At 46.1% G+C, this 22,334-nt stretch overlaps 1 protein-coding gene, 1 long non-coding RNA gene and 1 pseudogene across 3 annotated transcripts in view; 2 read left to right on the forward strand and 1 right to left on the reverse strand.

Annotated features, from left to right (window-relative positions):
* The window catches only part of LOC311530631 (C-type lectin domain family 2 member D-like), a gene marked incomplete at both ends in the record, with an annotated part of 432,554 nt that overhangs the window by 291,833 nt on the left and 118,387 nt on the right, over positions 1 to 22,334 (forward strand).
* Positions 3,964 to 14,937, reverse strand: LOC311530207 (olfactory receptor 6F1-like; annotated as a pseudogene). Its single transcript has 2 exons — positions 14,917 to 14,937; positions 3,964 to 4,999 (listed from the first exon to the last, which is right to left on the reverse strand). The product of its transcript is annotated as an olfactory receptor 6F1-like (transcript).
* Positions 19,160 to 21,790, forward strand: LOC311530667. Its single transcript, XR_014714054.1, has 2 exons — positions 19,160 to 19,283; positions 20,795 to 21,790. It is a non-coding gene; the product is annotated as an uncharacterized lncRNA (long non-coding RNA).

Below are 22,334 nucleotides of genomic sequence, written 5' to 3' on the forward strand. Positions count from 1 at the left end.
AATGGAGAGGTGGGAGGTCAGTCTCCATGGCCCCTCCAGACCTCTCTCTCGCTGCTGAGGCTGTCAGTGAGGTAGCGCCCAGGGGGATGGGGGCATCTTCTCCCCTACGGCCAGAGCTGGGACCCACCAAATGGACCCCACAAGCAGGCATCAGCTGGGGTCGCTCTTCCACCCCCACGGAAGTGGCTCTGGACCATAGCTGCTGCTGGGGAGGTTCATAGGAGGCACCTGTGAACGGGGCAGCCTGACCCACCCAGGGGATGACACAGGGGGCACCCAGGGATCCCCCCTTCCTTGCAATTCCAAACATCACAGTGTGAGAGGAGGGGGATCCCCACCCCTGATACCCCCTCATCCTCGCTGCGAGCCTCTCAGCAAGGAGAGGAGAGGTTGTTACCTGCGGGGGACTCCAGCCTGGGGAGAATCTGGAGAGAGAAGAGAAGAGAAGAGGAGGTGAGAGCTCCAGGGAGGGGATGGGGGTGCAGAGGGATAGAGGGATGCTGGACGGGGGTATCTCCAGATAGACAGACAGAGGGATGCGGGCCGAGGGAGGTCACTTACCCAGCAGAAGCAGAAGGAGAGTTCGTGCCATCCTGAGCTGGTTGCTCTGGGGTGGGAGCTGGGTTCTCAGCTCAGCCACCGGCCCCGTCTGGGTGAAGGGAGGGGGACGGGCCCTTCCCCTCTGATGGAGGCAGAGGAAGTCACAGCCTTAGGCGCAGTCACCGCTCAGCTCAGAGGGCCATTGCACTGTAACTGCAGTCCTCTTACTTTAAAGTGTAATGTGTATCCCTCTTTTGTATTTATATAGGGCTCATGTTGAAGGAGATTTTTGTCCACCCACTCTGTTCCTGTGAGAAACTAGGGCAAATTCTCCAAAGTCAAGTGAGTTACACCAGATGTGAATTTGGTCCAATGTCCCTTTGTAACATCAGTACCCAAGCTTGTATCCCAACTTGATAATCACTCCATAGGAAGGATAAATAAGTCTTTAATTTAAATACTCAGATCCTCAAACCATGAGCCTGGGATTTATATTGCATATTAGACAAAAAGCGCACAATACAAATCATATCGTATGAGGTGATCAGGTCCCTCATTCACATTAATTGCTGTGTTTCTGTGTCTTGCTATCACTGTACACTGAGTTGAGTACGTTGTGAAATCAGTAACTTGAATTATTCTTTTATCCTTGTGAACCATCAAATGATATTTCCCGAATTGTTTCAGGTGATCCGATGGTCCAGTGAAGCACAATCTAGAAATTCCATTTGAAACATCCATGTTTGCCAAGAGAAACCAAAGCTACCAGTAAAATTCTATTCAAGTATCAGGGGAAAGGAAGGTGAATTAACTGTATGGAGATCACAGTTAACAAAAATTCTCTCTCTCTGTGTCCCCAGACACATCTATCTATCTAATCTAATTTATCGTACTATCTAGGTATTCCAACAATACATATATTCAGACTAATCAAGTGCATAGTGTCTCACAAAAGTAGAATTCACAGAATAAACTAAATTGGTTGAGAATGATTTGGGGACATAATCTTCCTTGTACATATCACTTTCATAACCTTTAACATTTTGAAACAGCCTCCACCAGGCCCAAAGTGATAGCTATCCACAAAAGCACCACATTTCGGTGGCATTTCATGATTCTAACACCTGTGAGTGCATGGAAACATTAGAATTTACACTCACGAAACTCAATGGGCTCAAGATTCAATGGAAACATGGACACTGCTTATGTGAATCAGTGAGTGACCACTTACAATGATCTTTATGTGAATATTAGGTAAATCAGATGGCACAAAATCTTAACCAGTTCCATGTTATTTTATGAAGCGATATTAATTGTACATAGCAGATCCTTATGTTTTAAGTACATTTGGTAGACTGGATGCTAATCTACTGTAAATCGGCAGTTGAAGGTCTGGGCCAAGACAGCAGGCAAGCCTCAAAGGGTTTGAATGTTGTGTTAAGATAAAATTCTGGACAATGTAAGGTGAAATCCTGGCCCCACTGAAATTAAGTTCTGTCGTTGACGTCAGTGTGGCTAGGATCTTCTTATGATTTTTAATGTCTGTCTCACAATATTTGTTGTTTTTCTTCAAATCTCAACTGCTTGAATCAACAGATCAGCTTTCATATTTTCTTTTACATAATCATTATCCCTCTCTCTTTGGTAGTTCTTTTCATACATAGATCACAAAGCACTATATAAAGGAGGTGAGAATCATTATCCCCATTTTACAGATGTGGAAACTGAGGCACAGAGAGAAGCCATTTGTTAGGGGGCTTATTCCTTCACCCACTTACTTCCCTGGTCCTTCTCACATGAACAGAGAGCAACAATACCCGAAGTCCAAAGGTGCAAACAATTCAATGTTTATTGGGGTGAAGTTCCAGAAAGCATGATTCCAGTTTCCTTCCTTAGTGTCCCTCTTCCCAGCTCTGATACCACAGAGCCTTACACCTGTCTCCCTCTTCCATTCCTGCCGTTAGCCAAACATGATTCCAATTTCCCCATCCACAGTTCCCATTTCCCCCTGCCCACACACCCAACCACCCACTCACTTCCTGATTGACTGCAGACTATACAGCCCCCTAACACCATTACCTGTCCAAAGTCATCCACCAAGCCAATGGCAGAGGCAGGAACAGAACTAAGAAAAGGAGGACTTGTGGCACCTTAGAGACTAACCAATTTATTTGAGCATAAGCTTTCATGAGCTACAGCTCACTTCATTCTCCTAGTTACAGTCCAGTCCTCTTGCCACCAGGGCACACTCATGGTTACAGAGAAAAGCATAAAAACATGAAGTGCACCCTACAGACTCAAAAACCAGACAGCAAACAAAAGAACCCAACATTTATTATTTAAAGCCAATCTCATGATTTCTAACGACGTCTCCTCTCCTTGCTGAGATGCTCGCAGCGAGGGTGAGGGGGTATCAGGGAGTGGGGGGTGGGGATCCCCCTCCACTCACACTGTGATTTTAAAGGTGAATCAGGACTAAGATTCTGGATTCAGTTTTGACATCATCAAAATTTTGGAAGCTATTCTCACATATTTTCAGTCCAAACCGGCAGAATCCGTGTGAATTCAATCTTTCCAAAATTTTGGAATGCCCGTGTACTAAAAACAAAGAAAAAAAGAAGCCTACAAAAATACCCATCTGGGTTTTTACCCAGTCTGGAACTGGAACCGGATCTTTATTCTGAATCCCCTTCAAAATCCACTGGGGTCTTGATTTGAGGTTCCTGTGAGTTTATCTTACCTTGGTTTGGAAGGGTTAAATTTTTATCAGTAAATGTCGGGAAATGCCAGTTTCGCCACGCAGAACGTCAACCGCCCCAAAAAAAAAAAAGGTCCAAAAAACCAGTTGTCGTTAAATAATTATTCTTTGACCCACCTTGTTGTCTGACACGCCACAGTAATTTCCCACAAGTGTGAAAATACAAATAGACAATATTTTTTTTAAAAAATGCTCACAAATAAACCTTGATATTCTCTGTCAAAATTATAAAAAAATAAAAATTGAATTCTGCCAAGCCTGTCAATATCTCTATCCTCTCCACAGGCCAGGCTTTAATAGAAATAAATAATTGGCACATGTGCAATTTGTTTCATTTTAAATTAAATACAAAGTAAGAGGATAACAATGCATAAGGGCTGGATTTTGAAAGGTATTTAGGTGCTTAGTGGGGTTTTAAAAAGTATCTAGGCCCTTAAAACTCATAGAAAATCCCATTAGGCACCTAAATACATTTAACAATCTGGCTGTAAATGTTCAAGGATGTGAGACACTAAGGACCAGATTGTTAAAGGTATTTAGTCAACTAACTCACACTGATTTCCATTGGAGTTGGGCAGCTAATTATCTTTAGACTTCTGGCCCTCAGGGATTGTTGTTGTTTTTTCAATACCCTATCAACTTTGGTATATCTTCCATGTGCAGACTCATTTTTCTTTCACCACATTTTCTGTGACAGCCAATGACCTCCAGCACATTTTGAAAAACATCGCTTCCCTGAATACATGTTTCAGGGCTTCTTTTACCTCTGGGTTCCTCAGTGTGTAGATGAAAGGGTTCAACAGGGGTGTGACAATAGTATTCAAGACGGTGACTATTTTGGTCAATTCCAATGAGTTCTGCATGGAAGGGTTGACATGTAGGAAAATGGTCGAACCGTACCAGATAATCACAACTGTGAGATGGGAAAAGCAAGTTAAAAAGGCCCTTCTCCATTCCTTACCTGATGGGATTGTCAGTACAGTGGAGATGATGTAAAGGTAGGAGAGCAGGGTTATGACACAGGAGCCCAGGATGACGATGAAGGAGATGATAAAGGCCACCAGATCAATAAGGTAGGTATCTGTGCAGGAAAGAACTATCCACGGTGCTAGGTCCCCAGAGAAGTGATTGATGACACTAGGGCACAGAAGGACAACCTGGTGATCAGAAATGCTGGGACACAAATAGCCAGGAAACCACACAACCAAGAGCCAACAGCCAGCTGAGCAGTCAAGGTGCTGTTCAGGATGGAGCTGTAGAGCAAAGGATAGCATATAGCCACATAGCAGTCGTAGACCATGACAGCCAAGAGAAAATCTCTGTGCCTCCTAGGGAGAAAACAAAATACATCCGTAGGACACAGCTGACGAAGAAGATGGATTTGCTTTGGGACACAAGGTTGGCAAGCGTCTTTGGGATACAAGCTGTGGTCTGCCATACCTGCGGGAAGGAGAAATTGCAGAGAAGGAAATACATTGGGGTGCAAAGGTGACGGCTGGTTGCCACTAGGACTATGATCGCCACATTTCCTGTGACAAGGAAGAGCACAAAGAGTGAGATCTGCAAATATCGGGTCGCAGGGAATCCCAGGAGAATAAATTCCTTCACACTGGTATGATAGCCCTTTTCCAGTGCGGTCAGCTGTTTTACCTGCCAAAACAAATGAAGACATGAAATTAAACTGATTAAACACAACCGTGGCTTTGTGGGTTACAGATGATTTTGATGCACAGAAAGAGCAGATAATTAAAAGAGGCAGGAAATAATGGTTTAAGGCTGAAAATATCCTATTGCTATTACATTTCTGGAGCCTTCCTGCTCACAGGGTCAATTTAAGCTTGTCCTAAATTTTCCTGTGGAAACTTTTTTTCCAGTGGAAAGTGGCTTTTGGACCAAACTTTCAGGATAGAAATTCCATTTTCAGGTGTTCCTTGAAAAACACAATTTTTAGTTTTTGTCAATGAAACATGTTTTTTCCACGGTCAGCATCCAAAGCCCAAGATTGATTTTATTTTAATTGATATTTTTGTTGTTTCAAATTGAAAATTTTCAAATACAAAGTTGTTTTCAGGGTGTGTGTGGAGGGTGTGGGTTGTCCTTTTGACAAAACCCTGAAAAATTTCAACAGAAAAAACAACATTTTTCCTGTAAATTCTTCAGGATTCAGGAGCCAAATCATTTTCAAATGAGACCTATGGGCGTTAGGCATTCAGCACAATCTGTGATTCCTTTAGAAGTGAACAAAACCCCATCGTCTCTTTTGAAAATCCCTGCTAAATAGGGTGAGCTTTTCAAAAGTTCTCAGTATAGGCCTATTTCTGCTCCCGAGGAAGGAAGTCAATAGGATTTTTGTCATTGAGTCAGTGGGAGCAGACTTAGGTCAATACTGAACACGTGAGATTTGTACCTGTCAGTTTCCTTCCTACAATGCAAGAGGACCTTTAATTCTTTTTGTGCAGAAAGTCTCAGGTTCTAAGCCTGCTGAAGTCCCAAGTTGGAGTGGGGATGTTATACAAAGTTGCAGTTCAGAGGACAGCTACTCAATTTTGGAGCATAAATAACCATTTACATCTATAAACCAGCATTCATTTTGGGTGGTTGAAAATGAGTCAGTTGCAACCTCCTTTGACCAATTGAGACTGAGGTGTGCAAGGTCATGCAATGTGCCAATTACAGCAAAGCTCAGGGCCAGAGAGGACCAAAGAACAAAAGGAAGCAATTTTCCTAAAAAAAAAAAAAAATCAAAAAATGCATCCCTTTTTTATCAGAATTTTAAATTCTGATGAAGAATTTCATCAAAACTGTGAATATCAAACATTTTTGACCAGCTGTGCCAGGAGTCTGCAATTCTTCTCCCCGTTTAGTCATTCGAACATACTTCTCGACCAGAACCGTTAATAGAACCCAGGAGCCCTGATTCTCAGCCCCCGCTCTGCTCAAACCACGATCCTAACTCCCCTCAAAGAATGGGAATAGAACCCAAGTGTACTGATTCCTGGTCCTTTGATACAACAGCTATTCTACACATCCCTAATAGAGCTCAGCACAGAATCCAGGTACCCTCACTCCCACACAACAGACCGCAAGCCCCACAAATACAGCAAAACTGAAATATGCCGAGTTTCTAAAACACCTTCAGAAAAAAATATCAGGTTCCCAGTGCTGGCCAAAAGTTTCCTTCACAGATGGATTAATGCTGAGGTCTCAAATTTGAGGCATTCAGAATTAGAAGCCACTTTTGAAAAAGTTGTCCCTACCTTGAAATCTATCAATGACTTTTACAGTGAATGTTCTGAATTTTTGTTTGATTGCTTGTTTTGGGTGTTCTGATTTTTCATTTTTCATAACCAAAATTTAGTCCCCCTCCCTATTTGGATTTGAATTTGCAAAGGATCTGAAAGGAGTTATGAAATGTAATGGAGTTGGGTGTCTAACTCCCTCAGACACCTTTGAAAATCCCAGCCTTAAATATTTTGTATCAAAGTCTAATCAACACGGGCAATCAACAATTATATTTTCTCCCTCTTCAATATAAACCATTTATTTTGTTATGAATAATATCCTATGAATAGCATCTAATGCCCTGATTCTACAAACAGTTAATAGATAAATAAACTTGCATATATAGACATATATAAAATAAAAATGCCTAAATTTACTCACATGAATGATTCCTTTGAAGTCAAGGGTTCCACTCACATGAGTAAAGTGAGGAAAATAAGTAAAATTTTTAAACATTTTAAACAATGGAACTTACTGCAACTCATCATTCAGCAAATCTTCTTACTGGGCAAACCTTCAGCTGGTGTGAATTATCAATAGACAGGGCTGATGAGAGCGGGAAGGGTGTGGAACAATTGTACTGAGGTCCTGAGCTCAGTGCCCCCGCAAAACTATCTAACTATAGGGTGAAAGGGGAGGGGGAAAACATAATTTACCGGGCCTCCAAATTTCTCTCAGCAGACCTCTCAATGGAGCTACGACTATTTAGACCAACTGAGGATCTGGCTCTTTGTATTCAGTCTCCACTGATGGAAAGAGCTGAACCTCACAAAATTTCTGGAACAGCTAAAACACCTGATTGACAAAATCCACTTGCCTGCCCTTTATCACGATGAAAATGATGAAAACAGCCGTGATATTCTATTTTCTCCATAAAAAGAAGGACTCATCTCAGCTGAATGGTAGAGTTAATCTTTTCAAGACTTTCCTTGTACCAACGAGACCTTATTGGTTTGCAGGGAACTGTATGCCTTTCACAGTAAATTATGTTAAAAATATGGAATTCCTTTCAAAAAATACCTCGTTTGTCAGGTAGTGAACTGTAAGCACTCAGAACCAAGTTGGACACTAAGATGACGATTGATTAGATAGATAGGATAGGATTAAAGTTCAAAATGATCTGGACAAACTGGAGAAATGGTCTGAAGTAAATAGGATTAAATTCCATGAAGACAAATGCAAAGTACTTCACCTAGGAAGAAACAATCAGTTGCACATATATACAATGGGAAATGACTGCCCATGGAGGAGTACTGTGGAAAGGGATCTTGGGGCCATAGTGGGTCACAAGCTAAACATAAGTCAATAGTGTAACACTGTTTCAAAACAAAGACCAAATATCATTCTGGGATGTATTAACAGGAGTGTTGTAAGCAAGACACAAGAAGTAATTCTTCTGCTCTATTCTGCGCTGATTAGGCCTCAACTGGCATATTGTGTCCAGTTCTGGGCACCACATTTCAGGAAAGATGTGGACAAATTGGAGAAAGTCCAGAGAAGAACAACAAAAATGATTAAAGGTCTAGAAAACATGACCTATGAGGGAAGACTGGGGGGAGGGGGAGAGGGAAAGGGCTTGTTTAGCCTGGAGACGAGAAGACTGAGCGGGGGACATGATAACAGTTTTCAAGTACATGAAAGGTTGTTACAAGGAGGAGGGAGGTAAATTGTTCTCATTAACCTGTGAAGATAGAACAAGAAGTAACGGGCTTAAATTGCAACAAGGGCAGTTTAGGTTGGACATTAGGAAAAAACTTCTGAATTGTCAGGGTAGTAAAGCACTGGAATAAATTGTCTAGGGAAGTTGTGGAATCTCTATCTTTGGAGATTTTTAAGAGCAGGTTAGACAAACACTGTCAGGGATGGTCTAGATAATACCCTTTTAACAAAGTTAAAATAATTTTCTAACCTCAGATCAAGTTCGGTGGTTGCTTCAGATATTGATGTCTAAGGGAATTGCTTGTGTGACTTGTGGTTAGCCAGTGGGGTAAAAGCAAAGTCTTCTCTGTCTGGCTGGTTTGCTTTGCCTTGGTGTGCACAGAAACCCCAGCCTTGGGCTGTAACTGCCCTGCTTGAAGCTATTTGATCTGAATGGGCACTCTCCGTTGGGTCCCGCCAGAACCAGCATCGTTACACTGATAAGGGACTCAATTAATAAAGAAATAAAGTAATATAATTTGTGGCGGTTCAATACAAGACAGGACACGGCTTTAGGCAAGCAAGCAGGCTGGTCTGCTGATGGGATTACCCCTGTCAGCTTTTCCACCTCTTTTATTTCTCTCCCCCCTGCGCATCACATACCCCAACCGACCGCAAAAGGCATCAACAAAGGAAATAATATGACTTTGATTAATATTCCTATTTACTAGCCTCTATCTACTACAATCTTTATTCTCAGGCCTTGAGCTTCGGCCGAGGAAGCTTCCCACGGCTGATGTCCTTATTTTGACTTCCCAGATGGTCCATGTTTTCATGGTCCATGTCCTTGGATAGAACAGAGCAATGTGTGCATTGCTCCTACACAACAGTCAGGGTGTGCCCTGACTGTTTCCAGGTGCATGAACGCTACATGAACCCTTCACCTCACCACCACAGATTTTCATTGATGTATTCAGGGAAGTTAAACGACCACATGAGAGAGAGGTGAGGGCTCTTGAAGCTCACATGTGTGGGTCATCCCAGGTGTGAACATCTTTAACATGGGAGTGTTTCATACACAATAAATGTTGCTGTAATCTAGTGGTAAACCAGACAGGCATGCTGCCCTACTGCTTCATTTCTGTCCAAGCATACCGCCAGTGACTGAACAAAGTGAATTTTGAAGTGACTGAGAGCAAGGTGATGAATGTTTCATATTATTAGGGACTAGATGCAAGATCATTTGGATTCTAGTAGCTATTGAGGCCCGGGAAAGAGTCAAAGCTAGGGTCAGTAGCTTTCTTCATTCTCCTAGAAGACCGAGAATAAAACTGTAATCATACTGCTTTTTTAAAATGTGGTGGCCGTAGCTAATGGCCCCAGTAAACAAGCAATTTAATAAAAGTATCTGCTGCTACAATTTGTGCATGTGTTAATTTACAGTGCTGGCGACAGTGGACCAGAAAGGCTGGCTGCTAGAAAAAACAGAACCGAGTAGAAAGCAGTCATGTCTTTTTGGCACTGAATCAACTTTCTCTGGGCAACAGGGAGGGTTTCAGACACAGCTGAGTGAAAATGTTTTTGAAGAGTTTGCAAACATTTTATCAAAATAAAAATGGCACTTCCCACAATTATCTGAATCGATCATAGTTTCATCCATTTAATGGCTCAGAAGGAAAACACTCAATTTAACATTATTTTAAGCATGATTCTAAGATATGAAGACCTCTAGTCCATATAAATAAACATCATCCCTCAAAATATGGCCTCATTCTTCCATTAGTTTCCTACTGATATTCATATAAGTGAATGAAATGAAATGGATCAAGTATGCGAATGGACCTTTCCCAAATAGCACCATGGAGCGAGTGGTTTGTAAATGAGGATGTAACATAAAATGAGCCCATTGCATATAAATCTATATACATGGCAGGTATATAGGGTTTGGGGTTTCTTTGTATATAAGAATACACAACTTCCCAAACCCCTCGTCCAGAGGCGTAGCTAGACAAATATCTGAGCAGAACCATCACATCAAATATGACTGCATGTACTTGCAATTATCTGGAGTGACTGTGACACAAGAAAACTGGATGTAAAATAAGCTAGGCAGCTAATAAATTTGGCTCAGTGATTCTTTGCTTCAGAAAGGTCCCCAACTATTTTTAAGTATTCAGCATAAATTTTCAAAAGTGCCTAAGTTGCATGAAAAAACAGGAAGAGATTTAAAGTGTCCTGAAATTCTGTAGGCCTGCTAGCTCTTTTCCTAAAGTCTTTTCCTCTGTCTGTCTATCCCTCTGTTATTTGTTTGGGCAACCCTCCTGCTTATAAAAATTTGGCCATCCAATTAGGGAATGGAAGCTAGGCCATATGATTTAGATCACCACTCACATAAACCAACTACTGAATTCCAATTACCCAATACAGGAAGGAATATTTCTTCAAACAGTTAGAGAAGAAAACCACACCAGTTCCAAGGAGCTTGTTAAAAATGTTCAGCAAACAATTTTAAACAATGAACAATTCTAGGAAAATTCTCATTGATTCACAGATCATTCACAAGCAGGAAAAGAGACCGAAAAGTTTGCTCGTAAGAGGGTTCATACAGCTCTGCACTCAGATGGGCACGTTGCTTTTGGATAAAGAGTGAAATTCAAAGGGGATTCTGGAAGAAGAGTTTGTGTGAGGCACGGAGACCATCTTGAGGCATAATGACGGTCTGTTGTGTCCCCCGAGTTTCTGGGAGTCACACAACAGACTCCGGACAAACTGAGCACAGAGGCAGACTCACTGAGCAAATGAGTTGGAGTAGTGGGTGCCTGTGCCTCACTGGTAACACTTCAGCTGTTACCAGCCTTCCATGCTTTGGGGTTGCATTAAGATATAAAATGACAAGGGGATTTGTAACCCTTCTGCCCGTCACAGTTGGCAGCAACAAGGGCCGGGTTCAATATCTAGGGGATTCATTCCAATAACACAATGCAAACCGACTCGAGCCCCCACCCAGTGACCTGGGACAAATATATACCACCCCCGCTGGGCGCCTCCAAGAGGCAATACTTCCCCTCTCGCAAGCACATAGTCTGTGTGTAGCAAAAAGCCTTTTAATAACAGAGAGAAACAATGTGGCATTATGTTGGGGAAACACCACCAACAGGATTCGTAACACAACCCATGAGCAAAAAACCCACCCCAAGCAAATTGGGGCGTGCCCTTTCCCTTTGGTTCTTGAGTCCAGCAACCCCAAATCACCCAAAGTCCCAAAAGTCCAATGACCCAAAAGTCTCTGTCCCTGGTCAGGGCAGCCCCAGAGTTCGAAAGTTGATCTGCAGAGCTTTACCTCCTAACCTGGGTGGAGATGGGGGGGAGAAGAGAGGTAAGGGGCACCTTACATGATCTGAAGCTGACCGCCCCACAGCTCCATAGGCCTTCACTCCGCTCTGCCAGCCGCCCCTCAAACTGCTTCGCTCCGCACCGCTCCCCACAAGTAACTCCCGCCATCCCACAAACTGCTCCACCGGCCGGTCCCCGAACTGCTCCGAGTCCCATAAGCAGCTTCCACCGTCCTATGAATTGCTCCACCAGCCTGTCCTGTCCTGCTGCGCTATAGAGGCAGATTTGACCACTGGATTGGCCTCCGGAGGGACCCTGGGCAGCTCTGGAAATGGGCCAATGGCACCAAATTCAACAACCTGTAAGTCCTCTGTGAATTCCCTGGGCTTTGGGTCCCTGGCGTCTGAGATAGCGAGTTCAGGCCGACGCACCAGTCAGTGCTATGTACTCTGTGTATTAGTGCTGGGTGGAAGCAAGTGTTGTCTGCTGGGAGACTGGCCAAAGCTTTCAGATCTGTCTGGCTTTAGTGGGGCCATCTGCGTTAAAGATGCCTGATAGTCACAAACGCTGAGTGCCTGGGGCTGCCGTGAGAACTGGGGTACAGTAGAGATGGCCCAGACGACATCCCAAGAGGGATTTCAGTGGGATGTGGGTGGGATCAAATAACCAAACCCCAGTTGATCCGATAGCAGGGTTTGACCCTGGACCATCAGCGCTGAAAGAACGGCAGAGTAGGTCACGCTGGCGGGAGAATGGCACTACATGTCCAGGAAAGCATAGAGTAAAGTAGAGTAAAAATCTTAAACAAATGCAGCTGTATCCTAGCATCTCTCAGAACAGAAATTCCACACTTGAAGAATAGGAATCTAGCAGCAGGAATATACTACTGACCAGGATGGGGACTGTGAAATTTACGGAGATTAGAGAGGCTACAAAAGCAGAAAACCCAATAATAATGGGGGTTTTCAACTATCCCCATATTGTCTGGGAACATGTCCCCTCTGGATGGGATGCAGAGAAGTGATTTTTAGACACCATCAACGACGGCTTGTTGGAGCAGCTAATCCTGGCACCCACAAGGGAAGAGACAATTCTTGATTTAGGCCTAAGCGGAGCACAGGGTCCAGTCCAAGTGGGGAATGTAGCTGAACTGCTCGGTAATAGTGACCATAATGTAATTAAATTTAACATTTCACAGCTCACTTCATCGGATACATTCAGTGGAAAATAACAGTGAGTAAATTTATATACACACAGAACATGAAAAAATGAGTGTTTAACACGCATACTGTAAGAAGAGTGATCACTTAAGATGAGCTATTACCAGCAGGGGAGTGGGGTGGGGGGAGAGAGAGAAAACCTTTTGAAGTGATAATCAAGGTGGGCCATTTCCAGCACATTTCCAGGAGTTTACAAGAGCATCTGAGGAACAGTGGTGGTGGTGGGGGGGGGGGGGAAGGGGGGGAGAAATAGTTTTAAACACCCATTTTTTCATGTTCTGTGTATATATAAATTTACTCACTGTTATTTTCCACTGAATGCATCCGATGAAGTGAGCTGTAGCTCACGAAAGCTTATGCTCAACTAAATTGGTTAGTCTCTCAGGTGCCACAAGTCCTCCTTTTCTCCTTGCAAATACAGACTAACACGGCTGCTACTCTGAAACCTGTCACAATTAAATGAATAGGCAGCAGGTCTGACACAAACAAAAGGAAAAAGAAAAAGAGTACTTGTGGCACCTTAGAGACTAACCAATTTATTTGAGCATGAGCTTTCGTGAGCTACAGCTCACTTCATCGGATGCATACTGTAGAAACTGCAGAAGACATTATATACACACAGAGACCATGAAACAATACCTCCTCCCACTCCACTCTCCTGCTGGTAATAGCTTATCTAAAGTGATCATCAAGTTGGGCCATTTCCAGCACAAATCCAGGTTTTCTCACCCCCCCCCACCCCCATACACACACAAACTCACTCTCCTGCTGGCAATAGCTCATCCAAACTGACCACTCTCCTTACAATGTGCATGATAATCAAGGTGGGTCATTTCCAGCATAAATCCAGATTTAACCAGAACATCAGGGGGGTGGGGGGGAAAGAAAAAAACAAGGGGAAATAGGCTACCTTGCATAATGACTTAGCCACTCCCAGTCTCTATTTAAGCCTAAATTAATAGTATCCAATTTGCAAATGAATTCCAATTCAGCAGTTTCTCGCTGGAGTCTGGATTTGAAGTTTTTTTGTTGTAAGATAGCGACCTTCATGTCTGTGATTGCGTGACCAGAGAGATTGAAGTGTTCTCCGACTGGTTTATGAATGTTATAATTCTTGACATCTGGTTTGTGTCCATTTATTCTTTTACGTAGAGACTGTCCAGTTTGACCAATGCACATGGCAGAGGGGCATTGCTGGCACATGATGGCATAGATCACATTGGTGGATGTACAGGTGAACTAGCCTCTGATAGTGTGGCTGATGTTATTAGGAAGTATTTCTTCACACAACACACAGTCAACCTGTGGAGCTTGTTGCCAGGGGATGTTGTGAAGGCCAATAGTATAACTCTGTTCAAACAAGAAGTAGATCAATTCACAGAGGATAGCTCGACCAGTTCCTATCAGCCAGGGTGGTCAGGGATGCAACCCCATGTTCTGAGTGTCCATAAACATCTGACTGCCAGAAGCTGGGTGTGAATGGGATGGATCACTCGATACTGACCCTGTTCTGTTCATTCCCTCGGAAGCACCTACCGCTGGCCAGTATCGGAGGACAGGACACTGGGCTAGATGGGCCATTGGTCTGACCCATGTGGCCAGTCTTAGGTACTTACAGCTGAATGGCATTTTTAAAAGAGCCCTTTGCGGTTGATGGGAAGCTGGAAAATGTGCCCAGAGGAGGCTTAGAAAACAAGTCAGTTGATGACCTGTTTGATCCGGGTCAGATATTTTCACATATTCCAGCAAGGATGCCCTGGTGTCGGCAGCAGTCTGTCTTTGTGATTGCCTCATGAGCCCATCTGTTAGCCGGCCTGTTTGGGGTGTGTCCACACCGCAGCTGGCACCATGCCATTGCAGAGAAACTAAATGAATTTTTTGCAGCAATCTTCACGGCTGAGCATGTGAGGGAGATTCCCAAACCTGAGCCGTCCTTTTTAGGTGACAAATCTGAGGAACTGTCCCAGATGGAGGTGTCATTAGAGGAGGTTTTGGAACAAATTAAGGAACTAAACAGTAACAAGTCACCAGTCCCAGGAACTCAAATGTGAAATTGCAGGACTACTAACTATAGTCTGTAACCTACCATTTAAATCCGCTTCTGTACCCGATGACTGGAGGATAGCTAATGTGACCCCAATTTACCGGAACTGGGTGAACAGGCATCTCAGTGGGATGTTAACCCTGAAATTTGCCACCCTGCGGGCGCCCGCCCCAGCAGAAGGCTCTGGGTGCATCATTGCCATCTCCTCAGAGCTCTTCCGGGGTGATGCTGGTGGGGGAGCCACCCACAGCCATCTGCTCAGGTGGCTGTGAGCTGGGTTCTCCCTTCTCTGGGACAGATCTCACCCCGAGCCAGAGGCTGGTGGCCTGAGGGCAGGGAGATCCCGGCCTGCCCAAAGAATAGTGCTGGGCCTTCTCCTCGCCGAGCACATGTCTACTGTGAGTAGCCAGGATGGGACCATGGGGAAGGATTTGCCTGTGGACCTGGATCCCACCCTGTTCCCAGGTGGGAAGCGCTGGCCTCCAGCTCTGACGGGAAGCTCTGTGTGAGTGGCTGGGGTCACACCATGGCCACTGGGTTTGTGCTGCTGGCATTTCACCCCAGCCACCCCCTGCAATACAGCCTGTCCTGACAGGCCTCTGGCCTGAGAGCTGATGTAAACTGTCCAGGGAGCCCTGGACCCAGCTCTTCTGTGCAGCATTACTCCTGTTCCTCGCCACGCTGAGAGTCACCTGGAACCTGCGCCCAGGGCAGTTTGGGTGGGTTGGGCCTGCAGGGGCCCATCCAGACCCAGCTGGGTGTGGCGGGGGGGAGAGTAGGAACTGGGTTAATACCCACCCAGCATAAATGCTCCATGGAGGTCAGTTGATCTTCGAACCTTTCCTGGCCTTGCTGCCCCACTGCCCCCTTTTTAGCTGGGGCCTGTGGCAGGTGCAGGAAGGGGAATTGTGAGGGGCTGTGAGTGCAGCAGCTCCCTGCACTGTGCGAGAGCGTCTCTCCCTGCCTGTGACTGATGGGAAATGTCCAACTCCTACCTGACACCAGCTCCCTGGCTTCTGTCTTGCAGGTTTCCGATAGGAAGAGGAGGAGACTGCGCGTATCTGAACGATGTGAATGGGGTCAGCAGCTGGCGATGCAGCAGTGAGAGACCCTGGATCTGCACCAAACCCGATGCATTTACACAGGCACAGGAGGCTGCCGTGGAAGGGGGCTTGTAAGGAGAGTACTGTGGAATTAGTCCCGGAAAAGCCGGACTGATCTCTTGACAAGATCACATCTGAGCAATTCCAGAATATCGGGGAATGCTCTGCTCATCACTGGGCAGAGCACTGTGGACTTAGGTGAAAACCAGAGATGCTATTTGCACATCTTGTCCCCCCACCCGTGCCGTCTCTTTTTCCGCCAGTGGAACGGCTCAAATCCAGCCTTTCTAACCTACCTCAGCTGGACCAGGAGCTCTGCCTAACTGAGACAAGGCACCAGCCTCAGCTTTCGCTGCCCTGACATTCCCACACAGAAGCTTTTTACTCGAGAAAATTATGTATGGAATCTTTGAAAAATATTCATCATTCCCATTCGGTGGTCTGGCATAGAGCTATGGGGGGATATTCTACATTCCCGCGCCGCTGCCCCCCCCCCGCCCCCTCCGCCCAGGAACTTTTTAACAAAGTGTTTTTTATGGGTCAGTTTTTGGGGTCTTTTGAAAACCCAATTGATTTTGAAGTTTGCAGGATTACACCACCAGTTGCTTTTTTTTTGCTGTTGCCAGATATTGCTTTGGATAAAAGCGTGAATGTTTTAAACTGGTTTTAATTTTCCATTTTTAGTTTTAAGAGCGCTGTACCTGCCAAGGGAGTAGACCCCCTGTTACACTCCTCGTGGGACACCTAGGGCCTGGAACGTAGGAGCAAGAGGAGAAATGTCTTTTCTCTCCCTTCCTGGAGCCCAGTGGGTTTGAAAAGGGCAGGGAGGGGGTAGGTGTGACACAGACAGACCAGGTGGCAGGTCATGCCAAAGTCCCCATGTCTGCTATAGATGCTTCTGTTACCTTTTGAAACTTTGTAGCTTCGTAGTGTATGTATGTTTACCCTCTTTAGCCTTGTAAATAAATCTTATTTCCTTTTTAATAAATTGTCATAGAATAAGACTGGTTATGTGTGCAGTCTTTGGTGTGACGCCTAAGGTGCAGTTCACCTGGGGTGCCTGGACCTGTGGGACTGGGAATAACCTGAATACTGTTGTGATTCTGAGTGTGAGAGACCATCTGTCTCTCAAAGGCAGGCTCACCTGGGTTGCGAGACAGATCGGAGAACCCAAGGGGACTGCATGGCTAGGCTGTTAGGATGCTGGGGGAGGTTACCCTGCATGTTTGGTTGGTGAAATCTAGGTCTAGAATTCTCAGCCAGTTTGGATTTGTGCCCTGGTTCCCAGCAGTCTGCCCTGAGGTTGGCGCGCACTCTCTCCAGACACTGCAGACAGCGCTACTGCACGGCCTTGGCTCCAGTTCCCTCCTTGCAGGAGAGAGGAGCTGAGCCTGCCCAGAGATGGAGTTTGGGGGAAAGATGCATGTGACCCAGGGACCCCTTGGTGCCAAGTGGCAGGCAGCACAGAAGGTTTTCCAGGAATCCCCTGGGTCTGATCTTTACATCAGTCGGTTGAAACCTTTCCAGATGACTGTACCTCTTTCAGGAGTCTGATTTGCCACCTCACTTAAAAAGCGAAACTCCAGTTTCACCTCACTTAAAAACTACTCGCTTACAAAATCAGACACAAAAAAAAAAAAGCGTCACAGCCGCTATTACTGAAAAATGATTGACGTTCTCATTGTTACCGTATAATAAAATAAATCAATGGAAATATAAATCTTGTACTTCCATTTCAGTGTATAGGGATAGAGCAGTGTAAACAAGTCACTATCTGAAATTTTAGTTTGTACTGACTTCGCTAGTGCTTTTTATGTAGCCTGTTGTAAACCTAGGTAAATATCTTGATGAGTTGATGTCTCCCCGGGAAGACCTCTGCATAGGGCCAGGAGTACATGTTCCCCTGGTTGAGAACCAGTGGTCCACAGAATAGTTCACCAAAGGGGGCATGTGAGGTCTGAATCAAGGGCCAATAGCCCAATGGTCACCATAATTTCCAACACTTCCACTTGACTCTTGGCTTTGTTGAACTGAGGTGTGATTTCTCTGTGAGCCTATGGCAGCGCTGTGTGTTAAGTGGAGCAGTGATCTGAGCTGGACCTGGTAAGCTGGGGCCGAGGATGTTACTGTTCCTTTGGAAACAGTGAATCTGTGAATCCTGCCAGTGCCCAGGGGACCAGGGACTGTTCGCTCCAGACAGATGCTCAGAGGGCTTGAGGGCAGAGTGGGCCTATTGCTACCCTGCAGTGACGGCAGGCCCAGCAGCGAGTGCGTGTGGCCAGTGGAGTGGGGGAGCTGACCCCTGGCAGGCACAGACAAGGCTCCCTCAGGCAAAGGGCAGGTGGTGGCGAGGTGCCTCCCAGCCCTGGGTACCCTGGGAAGCATTGCAGGGTATTAACTTACTGCAGGTCTGGGGCAGTTAGAAATGACACCCCAAGGCCCCGGCCCAGTGAGGAGGACCGAGGAGAGGAACTGTGACTGCGCGGGGCACCTGAGTCCCAGCCCCGCCCAGAGTTCTGCTCTGCCTAAAGCCCAGTCCCGCCCCGTGAGTAGGGCTTTACCAAATTCATGACCATGAAAAATGCATCTCAGCCTGTGAAATCTGGTCTCCCCTGTGACATCTGTCTGGGGGGGGCGGGAAATATGTCCCAGTACTGCCCCCCTTACGTCTACCCTGCCTTCAGAGCTGGGCGGCCAAAGAGCAGCAGCTGCGGGGGGGGGGGGGGGGCAACCTTATGGGTGGGTGACGTGGGGAACTGCCCCGAGCGCGGTGGTCAGGAGGGAGCCCCGCCCCCCGCCAGCTCCAGGCCCTTTTAACCTCTGAGTGCTGGACCCTGGAACGGGGGAGGGGCAGGCCTGGCAGGGAGCCCAGCTCTGAAGGTCGCACCACTGCCAGGAGCAGTGCCAATGTAAGGGTCGCAATACCGTGACACCCCTCCCCCAATAGCCTTGAGACCCCCCCCCCCCCTTGACCCTCTTCTGGCATGGGATCCACACAGTTACAACAGGGTGACATTTCAGATTGAAATAGCTAAAACTGTGAAATATAAAAGACTTTAAAAAAAATCTCATGACCATGAAATTTACCAAACTGGATGGGTGAATTTGGTAGGGCCCTACCCAGGAGACTGAACAGGGGGGTACTTTTCATGACAGACACACAAATGTGGATCTTCAGTTGCACTGTTTATATCAGGGCCGCTTCTTTCTGGCAGATCCATTTGAGCTCTGCGGCACACGTCTCAGACAGAACCTGGCTGCCTTTTATCCACCCGCAGCTGTTCCCAGCAGCAGAGCCTGAGAAGCTGCAGAGTGAGAGAGAGTCCGTGTCACTGTGGGTCCCTGGAACAAGGAAAGGCCCAAGGGTGAGTGTTTCCTCCCCCTCACCCTAATGGGAGGCTTGGCTCTGGTGTTGTCCTTCATCTCTAACTTTCCTGTAAAACGAGGCCAATATCTAGATGAGTTGACCTACTCCTCGGAAGACTTCTGTTTACCCCAGGGATACATGTACCCCTGCTTGAGAACCACAGAGTTACGGGGTCTGGAGCAAGGACCATAGAAGGCTGAATCCCATGGGGTCGGTCACCTGGTACTTGTTCATTGGAAGCGCCACCTTGATCTCCTGCATCTCAGCTTTCCTTTAAAAACAAAGTCTGATGGGTGAGAGGAAACCTGCACCGTGCAACCTGGGTAACAGGACAGCTGCAGGGAGCTGAGGACTTGTCCCGATGAACAGTTAGCGCTGGATTCACAAAGGGACTTAAGAGGCTAATGGCCACTTCAGGCACCTCTGTCTCTTGGAGTGGGAAGTTCCTTGGAGAATTCCACTGGGTGGGAGACTCAGCTGTGAAGGGAGGGGGCAGGCAGCAGCATCTCATCAACCCAAGATAGGAATAACTGGAGTAATGTTCCTTTTACATGGAGCCTCAGCTCTTTGGAACCTCTGCAAATGCTTTAGCCACGTGTTTAACTCCATCAGCAGGAGTAGCCTTGGATCACAGTGGGAGGGCTCAGGTGTGTACGTGTTTGCAGGATGGGCGCTCAGGGCAGTCCCTGACGCCAGGGCAAAGCGGATGTGAAGTGCCGCTGTCTGGATTTGGGAGCCTGCCTGCACACCGAACTCACTAGGCCCTGGGTGCATGACTGCAAGGCACTGGGCCGGGGAAAGTCAGCCCTGTATGGTTATTTTGAGAAGAAAACCAGAGCCACTTCTGGGGTCTTTCAGCTTCTAATGCCCTTTCCCTTCTGCAGCTGGATTTCAGCCTATGGTAAAATCCCTCTCAATGCCAAGTCAGTGCCATAAATCACTGGACTGGGTGCAGGAATCAGTAGGCGACGTTCTCTGGCCTGGGTTATGCCAGGGCTCAGACTAAATTATTCTTCCCAAAACTTTTAAAAGCTGAACCCCCTCCTCAAGGCAAAGAAACCAATCGTGCCCCTCACCCATCAGCAATGTGTTAGCGACCCCACCCCCCATTTTCTTGTATACATCTTCAAACCCCACCCTTCCCACCATGGCTAGCCCTTCCCCACACTTCAGGAGACGCTGGAGTAGATGATCATAACCATCCCCTCTAACCTTAAGACCTGAGGGACCCCATCCCGGAGCATCTTAAAAATCACAGTTCCCAGACTCTGGAACAGGGGCTGCTTTGCCGGGCTCACCTTTCTCCCTCCATCAGGTTAGCCGATGGGGATAATGAGCCTGGAGATCTCATTCCCGCTGCTCTGAGTGGTGACCATGTGCACACGACCCAACTCAGCTCTTACTGTATCCCAGGAACGTCTTCATCTTCTGGGATCCTCATGGCAGCAGTGGGATGATTTAACGGACTCCCTTAGTCATGGGGCCTTTCTCTCTCTTTTTTTGTTTCAGAGCCAGCGTCCTGGAATCGTCTCCTGGTGCGTGGAGTGGTGGCAGTGGTGGAGGTGCTAGTCTCACTATACGAATGTGGGTTTTGGAAAGGTAGAGGGAAAGCGTTTCCCTACTCGCGACTCGTCTTCAGGAAGCTGCTGACTCATCCCTCCCAGCAGCCTGGAAGTCCGCAGGATTCACAGGAATCTGAGCTCCCCGCAGTGTGTGACAGAGATGAGGCCCAGGCCCAGGGAACCAGAAACAGGAATCGAGACCCAGCCCTGGAGAATGAGGAAGGAGACCTGCTCATGGAGGACAGACGCTTGACCCAGGAACCCAGAGGAAGGGATCCATTAGGTGGGGACACGGATGTGGCCCAGGAAACTGGAGTAGCATTGCCAATCCTCCAGGATGACCGGGAGTCTGCAGGAATTAAAGATTAATTTAATTCAGGCCTGGGTGTTTCTCTGTGTAATGTGACCTCAGTGCTCCTGATGAGAGCCATTGTTTGTAAATGTTTCAGTAGCAGACATAGTTATCATTCATGGACAGACAGACATTTATTCATAATTTGAACTGGTCAAAAATAGCGGGGGTGGAGAGGGTCATGAAAATTGAAGAAGAAACCACTTCCCCCCACATTCTTGAAACTTATTTGCAAATGTTTTTAATGATCAAATTTCTGATTAGTTTTGGTGGGAAAAATGCCACATTCTCTCTCAAGTGGGCAGAGAAATCCAAAAAGTTTTTTTTTAAACGGGAACTTTTTTCAAATGATCAATGTAATCCCAAGTGGCATTTCTAGTTAAAAGGTTGCATTGTCAGTGTAAAACCATTTTGAACCAGCTCTATTACTGTATAACAAGATGAGTTTATTTGTCATGCTGCATTGTTTGGGCCAAGTTCCAAGTGGTATTTCAGCTTTTGCACCGCTCTTCTCTTCTTGCGTCTGCCCCTCTCATAAGCTGTGGCCTTAATCTCAGCCCTGGAAACCATTACATGCATGTTTAAATTTAATGACTGCTGTGAATAATTCCATTTCAATGGGACAACTCTGAGGTCGAGTTTACGCTACGGCCCTATATCGGTGTAACTACGTCATATATTTAATTTTCTTTCTTTTATATGTGAAAGTTATTGAGAGGTGAAAGCAGGTAAAATACATGAACAGGTTGGGACAGTCCAAGTTTGTCAGTGCAAAGTGACAGCAGAGATGTGGGATCTGCTAGTTTTCCATAAGTCTCTCAGGGTTACCCAGGATAACTTTGGGGATCTCTGTCTTGCATCGGAAATGTTCCCTGAAAGTGTCCAAACAGCTCAGAGATACAGAACCATTCCCTGGATCCATTCTTATAGCTGTCTTCCCCGGAAAGCAGTCTGGCAAGTGTTCCTGTCAGCTCATTGCTAGGTTATCTGCCAAAACATTAGAGTTTTCAGGTGCCTAAGTAGCCCTTTGAATCGTGGTGAAATTATCCTCCCCGTCACCACCAAAATTGGAAATGGTGCCCCTGAGTGCACAGTACCCTACCGTGCTTCCCCCATAGGAGCTGCATTAACAGGC

This window comes from Lepidochelys olivacea (genome assembly GCF_965140295.1).
Source record: "Lepidochelys olivacea isolate rLepOli2 genome assembly, chromosome: 14".
In the NCBI taxonomy this organism is placed as follows: Eukaryota; Metazoa; Chordata; order Testudines; family Cheloniidae; genus Lepidochelys; species Lepidochelys olivacea.